We start from the raw sequence: 5,978 nt of genomic DNA, 5'->3' as shown, positions 1-5,978 counted from the left end.
TGTGCCACCTCACTTGCCTGCAATTTATTCTATACACCTCCAAACCTTGATAAGCCTAGCAATGTTCAACGCCTTCTTCATATCAACAAGCAGGGACCTATCATACTTGTAGAACTATTGAATTGTAGAACTACTGAGAAGGGGATTCTGTAATAGTAATTAGATAAAATGTTCTTTTTAGTTGGGCAAAAGCAAAAGAAAGAAATTAAATTATACCAAAATGTACACGGGTTAAATTTATATGGGAGTATGTCGTTTTACCCGAGGCATCATATATTTATATCTTTCTAGAAATTTTTAAAAAATATTCATAAGTAAGTAAAAAAAATGAAATTTAACAGTAATAAAAATCCAATATAAATTAAATAAAATGTTCAACCCCTGAGAAGGGGATTCTCTAATGTTAATTAGATAAAATGTTCTTTTTAGTTGGGACAAAACAAAAGGGAAAAAAGAAAAATATACCAAAATGTACACGGGTTAAATTTACACGGGTGTGCCTAGTTTTACCCTTGGCATCATATATTTATATCTTTCTAGAAATTTTTAAAAAATATTCATAGGTAAGTAAAAAAAATGAAATTTAACAGTAATAAAAATCCAATATAAATTAAATAAAATGTTCAACCCCTGAGAAGGGGATTCTCTAATGTTAATTAGATAAAATGTTCTTTTTAGTTGGGACAAAACGAAAGGGAAAAAAGAAAAATATACCAAAATGTACACGGGTTAAATTTACACGGGTGTGCCTAGTTCTACCCTTGGCATCATATATTTATATCTTTCTAGAAATTTTTAAAAAATATTTATAGGCAAGTAAAAAAAATGTTAACAATAATCCACCTCCAATATTAATTAAATAAAATGTTCTTTCTAGTTGGGCAGAAACAGAAAAACGAAAGAAAATTGCTTGCATCAAGAACAACGGAATCGCTAGCCACTACACGTACACATTAGTTTCAACATACACATCAAAGCATGCCTTTTATATCTCAGAGTACGTCCAGATATCCTATCGTCAAAGGTTGTGGCGGTAGGCATTGCCACGTCATTTCGGCACCGCTACGTGGACCAGGACCCTACCGTCGTTGACTGTGGCCATATGCTATTGCCAATGAGTAAGGCGGTAGCTCATTGTAACGAACTGCAATATAATCCTATTTGAGGGGCGGTAGTGCAGGCATAGAGACAACTTTCTCTAGCAGAGTACAAAACTGCGGCGCTGCACGGAGTTGAGAACTGTAGGGAGTATGCATGTATACCTTTCTCAAAGAACTTTATAGATATATATCGGCCTCAGATAAAACTAAATTCATCGTCAGTGATATGAATACTAGCTGAGCAGAGAAACAACACTGATTCAGAAGCACCTACCACAACGGCATTATAGCAAGTGTGGCCTTGAGTGTTAAGGCCAACAAAACCAAAAAAGTCGACAAAATATTTAGATTTATTAGATTTGTGGGCTTTCCCCTCCCCCAGAGGAAAAGGAGCCCTTTCAGAAATTCTCAGTGGCCCCGGAGGGCCAAAGAGGGGGTTTGGAAATAGTTTTCAACCAGCAATTGACGCGCCTCGGTATAACCTCACTAGCTGCGTCATTGCCCCAAGCGCAAAGATGCTTTCAAACGCCAGCCCACGACCCCGTCTTATACGCTGCGACTCCTCACGCTCTTTCCTCCATACCCGATGTGGTACAAAATTATCACGCATAACCCTGCACGGAGCAAAACAGACCGACTCAATCAATTAATAATTAACTAAAGCGGGAAGCAATCCTTGTCGGGCTATGCCTTTCCCACGGCCCACAAAAATCCGGGAGCCCAGCAGCCAGGTGATCCTCGGAGTCTCCTCCTCTGCATCTCTGCTTCTCTCTTCTTCCTCCTGCGAGCCAGAGCCAACCTACCCCTGCTGTTATGATTCTTCTATTTCAAGTATGCCTGAGTCCTTCATCTGTATTTTATCCCGTGTCTCGCTCCTCGGCTGGGTTTCTCGCTCGCTCGCTCACACTAGCTAGCTAGGAATAGGATTCGCGGGAGTTCTGTTCAGAAACTCCGCATCCATGCGTGCATTACTGGAGTTCTCAAGACCTTATTTTTGGTGTGCATAGGGCACCTGTTGGAGTTGCAAATGTAACACTTATCCGCCATGATGCTAAACTCGCTAATATTAATCAAATCAAGTGCGAGATGTTGCAAACCTGAACTAGTGAAAATCAAGTGTGACATGTTGCAAACCTGTACTAGTGTATCAATGAAGATTTGCAGTTTACTGTTCTTGGGTACATTCCTGTGTTTCTGATTTACAGGGTGCCCATGAAACCGCAGCCGCGGACACCCATTTCTGCAAAGTAAAAACGGAAGCACACCATCATGCCTGACAGTAGGATGACTCCATAAATGTTAGTACAAAACGCATTTATGCTGCCCGGAAATCTACAGAAAATAGTGGGGGAGAATATGCAACTCTGCGTCCCCCACACCTAATGAATTTTAACAATAATCAACATCCAATATTAATTAGATAAAATGTTCAACGCCTAAGAAGGGAGTGCCTACTTTTACCCTAGGCATCGTATATTTATATCTTTCTACAAAATTTAAAAATATATTTATGGGCAAGTAAAAAATATTGTTAACAATAATCCACATCCAATATTAATTAGATAAAATGTTCTTTCTAGTTGGGCAGAAAAAAAAAAGAAAATTGCTTGCATCAAGAACAACGGAGTCGCTTGCCACTACACCTACAAAGTAGTTCCAACATACTCCGTAGGCATTGCCGTTGAGAATACGCCCAGATATCCTGCCGTCAAAGGTTGTGACGGTAGGCATTGCCACGTCATTTCAGCATTGCAATGTGGACCAGGACCCTATTGTCGTTGACTATCGCGGTAGCCTATTATAATCTACCACCAGTGAGTACGGCTGTAGAAAAAGGATGAGACCCACAAATATTTTTCAAACATTGGTCAAATCATGTCAAACTTTTGTAAATAGGTCAAAAGAGTGATTTTGGCCCCCTGCCGTGCCTGCATCTCAGTCTATCCTCTGTGGATCTAACACTATTTACTCGCTTTGATGAACTGCAATATAATCCTATGTGACACGCGCCAATGCAGGCATAGAGTCAACTTTCTCTAGCAGAGTACAAGACTGCGGCGCTATGTCTACGTAGTTGAAGAAGGAATCTAGCTATGTTCTGGGAAGTAAAGAAAAAAAATGGAGGGAGTGTGTATGTATACCTCTCCTTGAAGATTTTTCTCACATATATATCAACCTCGGATACAACTAAATTTATCGTCAACACTATGAGTACTAGTACAGCAGAGAAACAACAATAATTCAAAAGCACCTATCACAACGGCATCATAGCAAGTGTGGCCTCAATTTTTTTTGAACGGTCACGGGGGAGGGGGCCCACCTGAATATATTGCTCAAAATGCTGCCAAAGCAAAGAGTGACACCTTAAGCTTTGGTTGATTCAGTTTATAAGGAAAGTTGAATAAAAAATCTAAACAAGTTGATCCAGATTATGAGGAAAATCAAACCGTAAACCTTACAAGTAAGAAGATTAGACGAGTTGAGGAAATATGACGCCCAGGACAAGGCCCGACGTAGCTAGTACACCGAAGGACAAAACCCATAGGAGGCACAAGTAGATGTGGGGTGTTGTCGAAGGATCACAATATCAAGACTAATCAAGCAGCCTAATGCACCGCACCAGTGTGCATACCGAACCTCATGACACAATTCAAGAGAACCACAACCAACGAGTAACAATACGAACCTTAACTGGGGGTCCCGTCATGAGATTTCGAAACGATTAGCAAGTTGGGGAGGCATCTTGCGTCGTCGAAGAGTAAAGATGAACTAGGACAACACCAATAGCACTAGGCTCATTGCAATACAAATGGCCGTTAATGAAGGAACTAGAACATGCATAGCAACACGGTCGACACCACGAAACAGATGAACACATAAAAAGCAGAGTAGTAGCAACACAAACAACCGTCGACCCCTACCGGCCGCACCACCAACAACAACATTTCGGCAGCAAGCAACACCCACACAACAACCATGTTGACCCCAAAGATGACGCCTTCAAGAAGGGACGCTAGTTGCCCCACCATCATCCATACACGAGGACTGAGTTTCCTCGACAAGGAGGGTGCAAACAACAAAAACAATGACGCCTCCAAGAGGTTAGCCGCGAAGCAAGGCTTCAAATTGATATGACACACTCTTGTTGAGTAAGGTGGGAGTTGATCTGCACCACCACAAGGGTCGCAGGTTGGATCAACACAGCCTATGATCAGATTCAGAACATCGCAGGTCGGATCGCGCCCATGACATCCAGATCCGGGCATAGCTGATATTCTGGTCGGCAACAGTAGAATTTGTGGCCTCGAGTGTAGGCCAACAAAACCGAGAATGTCCACAGAATACTTAGAATTATTAGATTTGTGGGCTTTCCCCTCTCCCGGAGGAAAGGGAGCCCTTTCAGAAATTCTCAGTGGCCCCGGGGGGCCAAAGAGGGGGTTTGGAAATAGTTTTCAACCAGCAATTGACGCGCCTCGGTATAACCTCACTAGCTGCGTCATTGCCCCAAGCGCAAAGATGCCATCCACCGTTCGCCCACCATCCCATCTTATACCCTGCGACTCCTCACGCTCTCTCCTCCACAACCGATGTGGTACAAAACTATCATACCCTGAACGGACCAAAAATATAGACGGACCCAATGGACTAGAAGCGTGGCAGCAGTCCTCGTTGGGCTGTGCCTTCCCGCGGCCCACAACAATCCGGAAGCCCAGCAGCCAGGTGATCCTCGGAGCCTCCTCCTCTGCGCTTCTTCTCTGCTTCTCTCTTGTTCCTCCTCCCTGCTGCGCTCTCTACGCTCGGCATAGCATAGCGCCTTGTTCTTCACCCCAGGGCTAATTACTCGCACGGCCAATAAGGCAATGACGCTGCAAGGCCTGAACGCCTAGCATTTCGTGACAACTTGGAAACACTCCGTATAACGGAAGACCGGATCTTGGCAGCTGCATGCTGTCAAACACACATTTCTGCAATGCAAGAACAGAACCGCATCCTCATGGCAAACTGATGGATATGCCGTAGTGAATCGTTATACAAAGTGTTCATCGCTGCTTAATTAGCTCATCGCCGTCGATAGGTCATAACGAGAACAGCACAAACACACATGGCTAAACTCTAAACTTGCGATGGCAGATTGCTCATCATATCGCAGTTCACAGGTATCAAGGGTTCAGCGCCGTCTACTCGTAAACAAACAATGCCTTCAGATCTTCGTCGCCGACTGCGTCGAACGCAGCATCCCGCGCTCTGTCGCTGCAAGCTTGGACCACGGCCCTGTGAGCAACGTAGTCCTCGTCCACCTCCACATAGCCATACTTGGCGTACTCGCTCCGTACCCAAGCCTGGAACATGCGGAATTCCTCCACCGCCTCGTAGTAGCCGCGTGCACGAGCATATTTCGTAACCTTGAGCTCGTCCATCTCCTCTTCCGGCGAGGGAATCAGGTCGGGGTTCTGGAGCTTCAGCGCCCTGAAGAAAGAAGGGGCGCGATCGGGATGGGTCCGACTGGAGAGGATCGAGGCCACCTCCGCCCGTGGCAGCCGCGTCATCTTTTTGCTCAGGCCTGACTTGGCGTAGAAGGCCCTCCTTTTGGCGGCCCGCAGCTCCTCGTCGTCGGCCTCCGCCTTCCTTTTGGCGGCGCACGGTCTCGGCTCGCGCTTCTCCGTCGAAGCCTCGCTGGCGGCCGCCGGATGCTTGGCCGCGCTCTCGTCTGACGCCATGCTGCTCCCGGTGATGCGCGAACCCTCCTCGCCGGCCATTGATCGACTGATCTGATGATGATCTGATCTCTCGGGGAACCTAGCTTAGAATTGGGGCAGGAGCCGGCATTTTCTGAGATTATAAAGTGCGGCTGAGCCTTTGTTTGGGAGCTCGGGGAAT

General features: G+C 45.1%; 2 non-coding genes across 2 annotated transcripts; both read right to left on the bottom strand.

Annotated features, from left to right (window-relative positions):
* Positions 1-1,464: 1,464 nt before the first annotated feature.
* On the bottom strand, positions 1,465-1,617 carry LOC123433631. Its single transcript, XR_006624973.1, has one exon. It is a non-coding gene; the product is annotated as a U4 spliceosomal RNA (small nuclear RNA).
* A 2,848-nt stretch (positions 1,618-4,465) lies between these two features.
* LOC123433632 lies at positions 4,466-4,618 on the bottom strand. Its single transcript, XR_006624974.1, has one exon. It is a non-coding gene; the product is annotated as a U4 spliceosomal RNA (small nuclear RNA).
* Positions 4,619-5,978: the final 1,360 nt, after the last annotated feature.

This window comes from Hordeum vulgare, chromosome 2H (assembly GCF_904849725.1).
Source record: "Hordeum vulgare subsp. vulgare chromosome 2H, MorexV3_pseudomolecules_assembly, whole genome shotgun sequence".
Classification (NCBI taxonomy): domain Eukaryota; kingdom Viridiplantae; phylum Streptophyta; class Magnoliopsida; order Poales; family Poaceae; genus Hordeum; species Hordeum vulgare.
This window is presented reverse-complemented; position numbering and strand designations above follow the sequence as displayed.